The 15,451-nt window shown below is 34.6% G+C and overlaps 1 protein-coding gene across 8 annotated transcripts in view; it reads right to left on the bottom strand.

Moving 5' to 3' along the window:
* The window catches only part of nlgn1 (neuroligin 1), a 393,533-nt gene that overhangs the window by 241,360 nt on the left and 136,722 nt on the right, over window positions 1-15,451 (bottom strand). The gene's annotated exons all lie outside the window — the stretch shown is intronic.

Raw genomic sequence — 15,451 nt, 5'->3', positions numbered from 1 at the left:
CACAACTTCCAAGATCCCGTCGACAGCTGCAGTTATCTCAGTCGCGTGGGTTACAGCTATTTTCTTGCATCTTGTGAAGTTCGCAGGAAACAACGGAGACGACGAAAATATGTTGCGGGACTATCACTAGCAAACTACAGTAATTTTAGCGATTTTTTTTACAAACGTTTCTGTGAAGAAACTGACTGTAAATATGAACACAATATTGAATGTAACATAAAGCAAATCATTATTTGTCGTTATAATACTTATTAACGCCACAAATACTTAAATTTATGGGTCTCCTTTGTCGCTTGGGCAGCCAGCCTGGGTTAGCAGTGACACTTCTCATACCCCTTCGTTTGAAGTGTGCTCCTGAAAAATCTTCATTTGAAGGGCTATCTGGCCCTTCTCCCTAGCCCTCCCCCTCCAACCAAAAGAGAATTGGGACAGCCCTACCCCTTCACGTGGACGCGCAAAACGGAGGGGAAGGGGAAAGTGAAGGGGTAAGGGGTAGAATTGGGATTGGCCCTTCATGTAAAGTACGGAAGAGGGGAATCTCCTTAACCACCTCCACATGCACCTGGATTATGCGACGGCAGCCATATTGGGTCAGAACGCCAAACACACACCAGCTTATTAGTGGAGAGAAGACGGAGAGATAAAGACAGCCAGTATCTATGGGGATGATTAGGAGGTCATGATGATGGACTGAGGCCAATGGGCAAATTTGGCCAGGATTCTGGGGATACACCCCAACTAATTTTCAAAGGACATCCAGTATTTTTTTTTTTACAACCACAGAGAGTCAGGACCTCTGTTTAACATCTCATCTATAGGATGGTGCTTTTTGTGAGAGTATAGTGTAGGTTCCCCTGAACGTAAGAGAAACCTGTGCAAATCTCCCCAAGAGAGTGTGCAACACTTCTTCCATACACCTCCCACACACAGGAACAAGTAAATTCACGGTTGCCATAGTAGCACACTTCACCTGCCCACTCAATAACCTCTTTTACTTTTCCTTGTTGGTAAATGTACCAGGTCAGAAAAAGAGCAAGAAGATGGACACCCAATCTAGTTACCAAAGGACTAAAACCCATCTGCTGTTTGCATCAGTTTTTCTTGTGTTATCCTTACACCATTACATGACATCTGGCTATTTACAGTTTTTTTTTTCTTTTGCCAATGGCTAACACACTAAACTGACATGCACAGCACAATTATTTAAATAAACTTATTCTCAAGTCTCCAAAAGTCTACACACATTTTCTGCTTTACACAAATTTTGCATTTCAAAACGTATATACTGTATATAACCTTAATTTTACCAGGAAATTTCCATAAAATGTAAAAAGAAAATGTAGGCCTATACTGATATGAAATTAATTAAATTGTGAAGTTATTGTGTGATTACTAAAATAAGCTAGTGGCGCTCGGCCGTGACGTTCAAGTTCAGTGCCATTAGAACCCCAACATGGATCGTTGGATAGACACAGGTTCTCTGAAGAGAAAAGAGGCAATCAATAATGAAGAGATTCACAGTGAGTCGGAGGCCTATACGAGCCAGATTCCTCATAAAAGAAATAAAAAAAAAAATTAAAAAAAAAACGGAGGGTGAAGAGAAAATACGACAAAATCTACTTAGCATTAGGTTTTAGCCATAGACATATACACTAGACCTCACCTTGGCTACGGCAGTGCATTGGAATGAATGTCTCAATAGAGCCGCCATCTTGAAACCTCCACTTTAATGCATCAGCGTCAATGTAGTAGACACAGGTCTAACGGAAATAAAATCACCATAAATCATCGTGAATGCGATTTTTCTTGTTTTTTTTGGTTTGCTCCAACGGTCAGACATGTATTTATCATTGATTCCAGAAAGAAATTTTTTTCTTTTCTTTTTTTTTTTAAAACATTCTTCCTTGTTCAGATTTCATCCGTGAACATCATACGCTGCACAAAAGTCCGCCACCATCAATGAATTCGCAGGAAAGGCAGAGATAGCAGCGTTACCTAGCTACTTCCTATGACAAGACCCCTGTTCCAAGATGGCGGCGGTTTTGATGCATGCTTAGAACCCCAAGGTGAGGTCTAGTGTATACATCTATGGTTTTAGCTACACCGGCCCTGAAAACGAGCCGTTGCCCGTTTGCGTTTGTTGCTACGAGGCACTGGCTAATGAGAGCATGAAACCATCCTGGAGTACGCCTATGCAACAATTCTACCCCCATACATTTCATACAAAAAGTTGATTTGGATAATTCTATCTGTAGTTTCGGTTGCAGTGCTTCATTTTGCAGTATATATGAGGTGTTTTGCAGTTTGGGTGTATGGTTTTGTGAAATGTGTTAAGCATTTTGATAAACCAGATTAGTTTGCAAAATTGTGTGTTAGCAATTGGAAATGACTAAGAGAAATCAGATAACAAAGAGAAAGGAAAATGTCAGAGGGCAGAATGGAAAATGAGCACTGAATACAACGGTTTTGATGTGACTTTGGTCATAAGGCCCACTCAAGAGACAGAGGATGAAATAAGACAAAAAGAAAGGACAAAAGAAAACAAAGCAAATGGGTGAGCAGCGGGAGTGTGTGTGTGTCTTCCCTCAGGCTGAGCTTTAGTGTACACTGACCATGTGAGACAGTGATTGGTGGGAGGACTCAGGGTTTGGTTGCAGGGTTCTCTCCATTTGTCAGAGAGAGTCGCTGAGCTAGCTAGCGTTCTGACCACCTCCCCGCTGCTAACACACACTGCACTGATGACAGTAACACAATCATCACATCGCTGCACATCATCACACAGGTGTAACCACAACACTGCTGACACTAACTAAGGAAGTAAAATAAATAAATAAATACTTGGGTAAATCTAATGAAAACAAGTCTAGGCCATATCTCACACCAAAATTTAATTGTAATGTAAATGTAATGTAATGTAATTTATTGAGACATGAATAATATATATATAAAAAGGCAACTAGATTAATCACATAATTATGTGATTAATCGCGATTAAAAACACATTTATACATACATATTTTATAATGTACTAATTCCACAGTTAAAGGTGCTCTAAGCAATGTCGGGTGACGTGACTTCTTGTTGACGTTTAAAGTATTTTCAAACATAATGGAGGCTAGATAGACCCTCCCTCCTCATCTGCACTGACCCCCCAAAACCCCACCCCCAAGGTCTTCTTGTCAGTAATTGGCTGGAACAGTCTGTTATGTTTCGTGGAGCGGGTTGCCGCAGTTTGTTTTTGTTGCCATTTGTGGAGCCTGGGTTGTCTGCATAGACCGCGTTTTTTTACAGTGTGTTTAGGGGACAGGCAGCTAGCGGATAGTGAGGAGATGTTTGCTGTATGTGACAAAAAAATGTTTGGGCCTAAATAACGTGTGACATCACTTAGAGCACCTTTAATCTACAAATTAATGTTGAAACAACAATATAAAGACAGTATATTTAAAATATTTGTTTAATGGCAACTTTTTATGAAAGAAGGACAGTTTCAGTGTTACTACCGGTAATAAAGCAACGAAAAAATAATTATGGTCATTCAACATTACAGTGTAATTGAAAGCCATTTTTTTTTTTTTTTTTTTTTACATTTATTAGGCTTTAAAAATATTACAACTTCTCATTTAAGTGAACTTAAAACATGTCATGGTTTAGTTTCTTTTTTCTTTTTCTTTTTTTGTGAAATCTCCATTTGATCCTGTTCAGTACTGCAACTTGGCACGTCTGAAACAAGCCCTAGAAAAAGCCCTAAACCAGCTCTTTACTTGTTTTTACTTTTTTTGAGTGTGTGTGCATAAATTTATGAATTAAATGAACTTCTTATATCATTTGATTATTAGGTGTCCTTTAAAATACACCTACATTTACCTTGGAAAAAGTTTGCAGAAATGATTACTTTGCTGCATATAAAATGATGATAAAATAAATGATTTTAAACAGAATAAATGATGTATGCCAAATTTCATGATAAGTATGATTTTTTAATCTATTCATTTTAGCCCTTCATCAGTATATATATATATATATATATATATATATATATATATATATATATATATATATATATATATATATATATATATATATATATATATATATATATTAGGGCTGTCAAACGATTAATCGCATCCAAAATAAAAGTTTGTGTTTACATAATACATGCACTGTGTGCACTGTGTATATATATATATATATATATATATATATATATAAATACACACACATGCAAAAAAACTATTATTTATATATAAAATATTTATATTTTTATATATATATAAAATTATATATAAATCTATATACTGTATATACATGAAAATATTTCTTAAATATATACAAGCGTGTGTGTGTGTGTATTTATATATACAAAATAACTATACACAGTGCACCCACATATATTTTGTGAACACAAACTTTTATTTTGGATGCAATTATATATATATATATATATATATATATATATATATATATATATATATATATATTGCCTACTCAGTCAGATTGTTCTGCTTAATATTTTTGTGTTTTTTTTTTTTTTCTTCATTTTTTTCTTCAGGATTCTTTATTAAATAAAAAGTTTAAAAAAATATTTGAAATAAATTTTATTTACTTTATAATGGTCTTTCCTGTCACTTTTGACCAATTTAATACTTGTGTACCTGCTGTTTTGACTGTAACCTAGACAGATTTCCTGAGATTCATTCGCTGAGCTCCCTCTGGTCCACAGGCTAACAAGTCTCACTCTCTAAACCACAAGAGGATTGTTTTCACTGAAATTCCCAATTAGCTGCTATGGACCGCTCTCTCCGGAGACCAGAGTCTCTACCGCTCCGTGACCTCTTGCCAAATTGAACTGCTTAGAAATCTTAAGCAATTTAATGTAGATTGGCTCCCATTGGACCTGAAGGGCAATGTCAAACTTATTTAATCTCAATGTTCATGTGCCACTGCTGAAGTGCACTTCCTCCCACCATTTCTCTGGTGACAAAGCATAAGTTACGCATAAAGTACAACAGGAAGCATAAAGCTAACTGCTACCAATTCATTTAAATGGCAAGTTGAAATCTGCCACAGTCAATCGGCTGCTGATTGGTCATCAATGGAACTGATCCTCAACTCTCATTGCTATTGTTTTGCAACCGTTAAAGAAAAATGCCAGAGAAAGTAATCAGAGTAACATTTGTCATCTTCATCCTATGCGACAGGTTTGTGGCATATGCTACTGCCCTGAAAGAGCAGCCGTCTAAACACATAAAAGATCCTGAAACCCTTGACATGACATATAGTCATTCAAGTATCAGCCTTACACTCAAGTATCACCCTTATAATTACGAGAAGGTGTATATTTCCGCATACAAATCTATGCATACAGACAGCCATTACGCCTTTCCTCAGTTCCTGATTTATCCAATCACATCATAAGCAGAACCAAAGAAAAGAGATATTAACTCAAAATGAGCCTGAAATTGCCATTAAATGCTAATCTCTTCCTAGCCGATCGCCTCAGCCCTCTCACGGAGTCTGGCAGACAAAGAGGTCTCAAACCAGAATAAATTGCAGCACATACCCAGGGCAATTCAAAGTTTAATAAGAAGTATATTAGGGCCAATATTAAACATTATAAGTGAGTGCCCAACGCCATTGCCATGCAAATTATGCCACGGCTACTCAAATTGGAAGTGTCTGATAAAGCAAATTATGGAAATTGTAATTCGGTTAATGCAATTTCAAAACAATCCACACGCGGTGACAGAGCCAATGGTCTAAACAGAGGAGCAAAGAGCTGATTTTGGGTGGTGAATATTTTGATTAATTGTCGGCGATGCCAAGTGTGACAATTTCAATAAGGAAAAATACGAAGGCGTACATCTATCTATCTATCTATCTATCTATCTATCTATCTATCTATCTATCTATCTATCTATCTATCTATCTATCTATCTATCTATCTATCTATCTATCTATCTATCTATCTATCTATCTATCTATCAATCAAAGAATCAGAATAAAGTTAGCTGGTTAAGAAAGAACTTTTCACTTTTCTGTGATTTGTCTTATATGTTAAGTGAACAGATAAAATACAGACCGAGCAAACAGGTTAAAAAAATATTATATAAAGATTTTTATTTTTTATTTTTTTAACAAGAGGTACCCGTGGGGGTCATGCTATCTCCATCGTAACATGTCTATTTGTCAAAACGAAGACATGAACATTTGTTAAAACTAAGATATGTGCCTCAAGCCTATTTCTAACTCTGTTGGCATGGCAACAAGGCACAACACACCTAACGACAGCATTGTTGAAGTTGGATGTGCAGGATATGAATTGGTCCGGTGTAGAAAGGGACACTTGAACGCGTATTTCTCTCTAAGTATGGACATGATAACCTAAGCTGTGTGAAAAGAACTGTGCTCTGTTTTAAGAATCTAATTTTCAGACTCACATTTGATACAGAGATGATGCATATACAATTTAAGTATGTATATGCATGGAACACAGAATTGGAAGCACTTCGGGAGTTTCAAAGTCATCATCTAATTGGTTAAATTGTATAGGATTTCTGGAAGAAGTGTGTGTCGCGTTCTTTAACGGTCTGGAAATACAACAATACATGGATACTTCCCAATCCACTCATCCTGGTACCTGCAGAGTCGTTTTTGCTGTTATTGCATGGCTCACCAGCCATGTCAACGAAACGAATGAATGAAAATGATTGTATCAATGAATATCTAAATTCACGCCTAAGGTATCTTTGTAGAACTGAGTGATGAGCAGCTGGCGGGGGCTGGCGGCAAGACGACTCAACTTCCATGGACAGTTTATGTTTTATCAGACAATACTCAAGATTTTGCGTTAGTATAGTTTTCGGGACAACTAGGGCTGGATTTGGAATTCAAGACAACAGCTTAGATTTCGGGAATGTGATGAATTTTTTCGAGACGTCTGGTCACCCTACACTCTAAAAAAAATGCTGGCTTGTTTTAACCCAATTTTGGGTAAAATATGGACAAACCCAGCCATTGGGTTACATTTTTAAATTACATTTTTAACCCAATGGCTGGGTTTGTCTATATTTTACCCACAATTGGGTTAAAACAACCCAGCATTTTGTTTGAGTGTAGATGGAGTCCAGCCTACACCTACAGGCGAAATGTAACCTACTGTAAGAGTCAATGAATGAGCCAGTCAAATCTCAAATCTTTTGGTAAAGTGAAAAAATAAATAAATAAATAAAATAAAAATGTAAAGTAAATGGGATGAATCAGTTCATCAATTCGAGCTCTTGTAGTATACGTGTAGTACTATGAAAAAATAAATAAATTGAAAGACATTCCAGTTTTTTCGTCCTTCAGTTCACTGAAGTCATAAAAATGAAAGTCATAACATTTTCTTTTTGGGAAAGACTTTCAACCTTACGTAACAAAGCATTAGTTGCAATGCCCAAAAGTGTTCCTGCCAACTCAAAGAACATGAGTTTCACCCACCCAGACTTGTCAGTCCAAAGATAAGAAGACGAACGCTGGGAGTAAAGTAAAACTTTGATATCACACAAGCTTGAATGAAAAAAAGCTACATGCTGTTTTTGTCCCAAAAAGCACAAACGAGGAAGGTTGTTAAACCAAGCTTGTTGTGTATCAATTGGTTAACACTGATGCAACAGACTATAAGAAAGAGAGAGAGAAACTAAAAAGATGTGTCAAAAAAAAAAAAAAAACATAGCGGTGAGACGGGTCAAAAAACAATAAAAGTTTCTGACATATTCAGACCATCTCACACAGCTGAATTTCCCACAATTCAACACTATTTCCGTCCATTTAAAAATTAAAAATGCTTATAATAAAAACAGCACATATGCATTTTACATTTTTTTATCTCACATAAAATGCAAAAGTGTTACATCTACAGTATCTATCCATTCCTCCTTCCATTCTCCAAACCGCTTTATGTTCTACAGGGTTGAGGAAACACGCTTCACAGTCTACAAGAAATTAAAATGGACCCTATATACTTTTTTAATAATCATATTGTCAATTATTTAAATTTGGATGGATGGATGGACTGTAAAAAGTATTTTCAAGATTTGTTATCACAACATATTTTCTTTTGTCAAATCAACTTTATAATAATTTATTTAGTTGAGATAACTTATTATTTTGAGTTTCTGGTGAATAAATTAATCTCCTTCATTGTATTAACTCGCTTTTTCCCAGTTCAATCAACTTAAAATTTTAAGGCAACCCAGGTTACTTACTTTTTTTAAAGTTAAACCAACAATATTTTTACAGTGTAGTAATCACAACATTTTTTTCTTTTGTCAAATCAACTTAAATAATTTATTTAGTTCAGATAACATATAATTTTGAGTTTCTGATGATTAAATCATTCTCCTTCATTGTATTAACTCACTTTTTCCAGTTCAATGAACTTAAAATTTTAAGGCAACCAGGTTACTTACTTTTTAAGTTAAACCAACATTTTTTACTGTGTGGATGGATGGATGGATGGATGGATGGAGTGCTGAGAGTAAATAAAGTATCTGGCATGTTAACATATTAAACTGGAAAGATTGGCTAGAACTGGCAAATAACCCCACTTTCACCTGTACAGATATGTACATAACATAAATCATATTCACAAATGAGAGCATACTATAAAATTTGTTCAACATAATGGATTACTGTAGTTTCATTTCTATCCACCTACAGTCTCAATGTCAACTATACATATGCTCTATGCTTCCAGACCACTCTATGATATAATTAAGGTTTGAAGTTCTTCCAGATGAAAAATGACTTTCTTAAACACATCGCAGCTCGGTTAGGTGTCATGGAAATATTGCCTACTCATCAGTCATTACTTCTCACTGCATCTACTGTAGCTGGGTAATTATTTAAATGAATCCCACTCAGAAGTTCCTTGCTATGAAAGACAAATTCATGCATTAAGCCGTCTTTGTGTGTGACGAGGGAACTTAGAAATGTTGATTTTGTCCTTCTCTGCTATGCAAGCGTAAAAAGCTTTATCATCAGTCATGTTTGAGCTTTATAACGAACTAGCGAGTGTATCAGCCAAATCGTCTCATACCAAACAGTCAAAAAAGGTTTCTCAGATGCTGGTGAGCCAATGTGTCAGATTGAAGGAGATCTGGACTATGATTTGTCACAAAGACGAGAATTTGTTTGAGCTGTTTTGGCATGTCAGCCTTCAGGGTTTTTTGTTAAGGTCACCTTTTCAAGCTTCTTATTACATAATCTTTTAGAGATACTCATTGCTTGTGACTTTTTCACCAAGGACAGTGTTGAGGAAATTTTGTTAAAACTGCAGCATGCTACACATAATTTAAGGTAGTGAAACATTCAAAGACAAAAAGTTTTAGCTGCAGATGCTGCAGTGTTGTTAAATGCTAACAAAAAGTAGCAACTGTAAATACAGTAAAGTTACTTTTTTTTTAAATAATGAAATTAAACGTTTACAATTCCAAAACAGTTCTAATCTATTTAAAATGTCTTAATCTCTCATCTTGGAAATATTTCTAAACTAAAAAAAAAATTAAAAAAATCTGCACCATCTTCTTAAAGTGATTCAAATTAGTGTCAAAATCAACACATTTTTCATTACCTGCTACATACTGTATTATTAGATTTATTAGAGCCCAGAACAATCATCCCAATTTCAGTTTTATCAGTAGGCCTATTTAATTTGACACTGTAAATGAGTTGGCAAAAAAAAATAACTAATTGGTTTCATCAAAATATTAAAGTTAAGAAATTCAAAGTTTAAGTAAGCAGAACTTGCAGATTTTTATTTTGTACTCAAACATTTGAATTACTCTTTATATAATATTAAATATTTGAGTAAACAAACACATTAAACTTATCCCTCTGAGTTGAAAATAAATCTTGTGATGTCGTTTGTGGTGTTTTTAATATGCAAACCATGGGCGAATTCATAAAAAAATTCAGCACCATTGCTGAGTATTTTCTGCTTAAATCTGCAGTAATCTAAAGACAAAATCGTGCTTTGAAATCGCTGGTGTTTCTGACGTCACAAACAACCTAAATGTCATTTCGGTGATCAACAATGAGTTTTAAAGGATAGAATCATTGACTAGATGGGGACTTTAAAATGATCATGTAATCTCAATTTAAATATTTTTAGTAGTAAAAACATGTTTATATTTTACAAGCTAATTCAATAAATGCTAACTTGCTAATTAGTAACACAATGCGTTGGTAGCATTAGCATAGCATAACAATTGCTGAATAAGTTTGGCAATACAGAACATTTAACATAAACCTGTTCACAACCTAAGCTCATGCGCTATATATATATATATATATATATATATATATATATATATATACACACACACTTTTTTTTCTTTTGTCAAATCAACTTAAATAATTTATTTAGTTCAGATAACACATAATTTTGAGTTTCTGATGATTAAATCATTCCCCTTCATTATATTAACTCACTTTTTCCATTTCAATGAACTTAATTTTAAGGCAATCAGGTTATTTACTTTTTTAAGTTAAACGAACAATATTTTTTACAGTGTGTATATATATATATATATATATATATCTCATTACTTGTAGCATCTATTCTCCTTTTCGAGTGCTATGGCAAAGCATGCTGGGAAATAGAAATCCCAGCCCAGTTTCAGCTAAAGTTCAGGTTGTCTAAATGAAAAGAAGTCCATAAAGCTCAAAACAATGAAACAATGCAGATTAAAATATGTTTTGTGAACTCAAAAGAAAAAGAAAGTTCTAAAAACTCAAAAAAGTTATTTGATGGAACAAATTGTCTAATTTAAGTTTGCCCTGCTCAAACCAATGAAAAATGTAAAACAAAATCTGCAATATAATTAAATCGGAACCAGAGATGAACAGCTGTTACATTTTGTTATAAAAACAAAAAGACCTGATGCAGCATAAAGACTGAATTTAGAAACAAATTTCTTTTTGGTACTATAAATGAATCAGACTTCCCAACAGGGCAGGCCATGTAGCTTATTAACAAACTTTATTAACCAACTAAAACTTTTAACAGTCCTTTTGTTAATTGAAATAAAGCTAAAAAAAAATAATAATAATAATAATAATAATAATAATGTTAAATTCACTAAAACTGAAAAAAAAAATATTAAAGCTAAATAAAAGTATAAAAAAAAAATTAAAATGAAAATCGACAATACAAAAGCCTAATTCAAAATACGAATAATAAATACAAATATATAACACTGCTTCAATGCTACATACTTTTTTTGGTGAGCACATTTGTTTATGACCTCATCTCATTCTGTGGTAGAGCTAACACTATGAAGAAGTAATTTGTTGTTGTCATGGTATGCTACTTTTTTAGAAAATATACTGTATTTTTTTAGACTTTAGCTAATTTGGTAATGCACCACTTTTTAGCTAGTTTGAGTTGAGCGAATCAGCATTCAGTATGCTGGCTCTCAATACAATGCTGATGCCAGTCACAAGGCCATACTTGACCCGGGAGAAGAGGCCGCTTCAGTCTTACACTATGTTGGCATTGTTGTCATGACTTTCATATCCAATTACATATACAATTGATTCATTCTCCCGCTTCCTGAACCTGCATGAGCTTTTTTCCCCCCTTTTCTAAAAAAAAAAAAAAAAAAAAAGATTTATCCTATCAAGAAATTTGCCATGGATCAAGTCAAGAGCACAGCATGTGCCTCGGTTCAGAATAATGTGGACCTACGGTAAATACAAAAGCTCTGTTGAGCAGAGAGATGGTGCTTTTCTGTGTATCCCTTGGGTTTCAATGTGAACATTAACTTAGTCACATTGCATCTCTCACTCAAACCAGCTTCCATTAAATTGAACACTTTGTTTACTGAAAGGTAAATATAGCTGAGGGGAATAGCAAGTACTACGAATTTTGACAATGCATTACTATGTTCTCTAAGACCCTTTAAGAGCACTCTTTATACAAAACACATAATCGGTTGGAAATAGACTCACTGTCAACATTGTGTGCAAGAAACCCACTTCAGGTGAAAAAAACCCAACAACAAAAAAGACCAGCAACGACTCTCAGTGTGACGCTCTTATCGAGGAATAAGTAATACAAACAACTAGTGACACTTCAAATTGTCTTTACTGGAAAACATGGGAGAAACACGACTCTTAATTCAAGATAATAACCAACAAGGGACTGAACAAAACACGGAATTTAAATAAGACGGACCTAATGACTGACGTGTGATAATTATACCTAACCGTAGAAACAAACAAGGAGATAATTGGTCAACTAAACTGAAAGGAGCAGAGAAACAGAAAAATAACCAAGTCCAAGTCCATGACAATCAGCTAATAAACTGATGAATATTCACAGGATAATGTATGTGCATATGTGTGATTATATTTGACTTGAACTATGTGCGCCTCGCCTGACAAACTCCATTATTTATCAACAATTTACCATTACTGTAATCCATTGCTGAGAGCAACCAATCAAACCCTGTCAAATTCAATTTAAGTCTCACTTATTCAGGTTTGTTAGGATCAATTAATTAGAGTGAGGGAAAAAAAAAAAATCACAAGCTACTCAATAATTATAAACAATCATCCTAACAATTGCTTCATTAAAAGACAAAAACTGTTGTTGTTTTTAGGACGAAACCTCCAGGCAAAGGAATCCGTCAATAGATGAATTAATTATGTCAATAAAATAACTGACAAGTGAGAAACGATGACAAAGACGGATGATCTTGACAGGGGGATTTCAAGGTATGTGATCAATTTTACTTAAATGCCAACGTGCCCACACAAGCAATAAGCCCATGCTCAGGGTCCCGGGAGCCGGATCGTCCTTGTATCCTGACCCAAGAGAAATAGCGAGGCTGTTTCCCAATTTAATGTTTAATGAAACAGCTTAATGACATTTTATTATGGGTGTAATTATGGTGTACAAACACTCAGAATATAGAGCACAATGTCCAGGAATACCACCCGTGCAGTTTAATTCAACTGATGAATGATCTTGGATTGGGGTTATTCGCTGAATAAGTTTTATAGACTGTTAACTGGAATTAGCTTTCAAATCCGACCCTTGTATTTACTAGGCCAAATGAAAAATAATGGTGAATTATTTATTGTAGCTATGTATAGATATACAGTGGTATGAATACGTTTTGGCACCCATGCTAAAGTTGCCTAAAAAGAGGAATAAAAAAAATCATCTTTTGGATATTGATCTTAATGCCTTAATTAGAAAAATGAGGAAAAGTCCAATCTTTAAGGACACCAATTTTCTTTGTGAATGAATAATGTATCATAAATAAATAAATGTTTTTCCTTAAAATACAGGGTGCATAAGTCTATGTTAAATTCCCATAGAGTCAGGCAGGTTTTTATTTTTAAAAGCCAGTTATTTCATGGATCCAGGATAATATGCATCCTGATAAAGTTCCCTTGGCCTTTGGAATTAAAATATCCCCACATCATCACACACCTTCCACCACACCTAGAGATTGGCATGGTTTTACTTCAGTTAGCCTAATAGCTGGTTTGATTTGCATTGAAAGATGATCTTATGGAAAGTACCCCATGCCATATGCAATGATGACCATGCAATGATCCCTTTTGGCTTCTTTATAGGCTATTATTCATTCATATATTACATTATTCTGCAACATTTTGTAGGTGTAATTAAATTATTGTTTATTAAACTGTTGTAGTAACTTAATATCACATTATAATCATGCTGATTTTTGGAGGAGAAAAACTGAAACGGCACTTTTGTGTGATATTGATTAACTACATATTAAAATGATATAAATATATACATTTTCTAACCCTAATATCTTGAGTTTTGTGATCATTCACATGCATTCATGAATACATTTTAGGGTCTTGAGTAGGGTTGGGTATCGAGAATCGAGTATCGATTGGAACCGGGACTAACTTCCTGGAATCGTTCAAAAGTTAAAATTTCAATTCCTAGTTTCGATATTCACAGTCCGCCGAGCGGAAGAAGAAACCGCTGAACAACACCAACGAAGAAGCGTCTACCGGAAGTGTTGGCATAACCGTGCGAGTCGAACATGAGTAGCTTACGTCGGCGGTCCAAAGTGTGGCTTCACTTTTCTAAAAATAACGAAATCTCGGCAAAATGCAAAATTTGTGACAAAAGGAGTATTTGTGACAGAAGGAGTATTTCCTTCAGAAAGACCGTTGGTTAGCAAGGTTAGCTAAACTTTTTTGACCCTGCCTCTTAAAAGAATCGGAATCGAGAATCGTTGGGAACCGGAATCGAAACAAGGAATCGGAATCGGAATCAGAATCGTTCAAATTCAAATGATACCCAACCCTAGTTTTGAGGTTTGTCAATAATATGAAATATTTACTCCGAAAAGGAAAAAAAAAAAGCTAATGAATGAACCCAAAAGGTTCCATATAGAACATTTTTCCCTATAGGGTTCTTATTATTGAACCTTTGAAAAAGGTTCTGTATAGAACCTTTTGGGGGTTCCAAATACTTAGCGCTGATAGAACCTTTTAAGGTTCTATATAGAACCTTTTCTTCTAAGAGTGTACAGTATAGAGGCCAAAAGTGATGCCAAATAATTTTGTCAGATAAATACCTAATGTTTTGTTCTTCCCCCATATTTTACATATTTTTCAAAACGAAACTATTTCAATGTATTTTAATGGTTTAATCGAACTTGTAGCATCATTAAAAACAAATATCCCCTCTTGACATCACTTTTGGCCACTACTATATATATAACCATGTCTGACCACAGAGTCAATGTTTTTTTTTTTTTTTTTTTTTTTATTTGCTAAGTGGGATAGCTTACTTAAAAAAAATGTCATCATTTACTCACCCTCATGTCGATTCAAGCCTAAGACCTAAAACACAAATGAAGATTTCTGTCCCTCCATTGACAGCCTATGCAACTACCACTTTGACGCTTCAAAAATTTATGAAGAGATTGTAAAACTACTCCATATGAATTGATCAGTTAAGTCATTTCCTTATGGATATGATGGCTTTATATCATGAACACATTGAATTCAGGCTTCGTCACATATAAACATTTATCAACTCACACATCAGTTTTGGTAAATGGAAGCTCAATCATGTTCGCTTGATGTGTGTGTTACACAGCACAAGCTTCTGCAAGAACCAATTTGTTTTCGTGCATCAGTCGAGTACATCAGTTGTGCTTCTGTTTATGTTTGCTGATCCAAGTGAATAAAAGACTAAATTAAACCTATAAATTGAGCTATATCTCTTCAGAAAACTTGGACTAAACTGCCAGATTCGCATGCATTCGTTTTACTATCTCTTAGATTTGATTTATTTGAGTTACCTCATTTGTGTTTTGAAGATGAACGAAAGTCTTACAGGTTTGTAACATCATAAGAGTGAGTAAAGTATGACTTTTTTTAACTATGATCATTTATATTTGAT

The sequence above is a fragment of the Pimephales promelas genome, chromosome 21, assembly GCF_988280905.1.
Source record: "Pimephales promelas chromosome 21, fPimPro1.hap1.1, whole genome shotgun sequence".
Lineage (NCBI taxonomy): Eukaryota > Metazoa > Chordata > Actinopteri > Cypriniformes > Leuciscidae > Pimephales > Pimephales promelas.
This window is presented reverse-complemented; position numbering and strand designations above follow the sequence as displayed.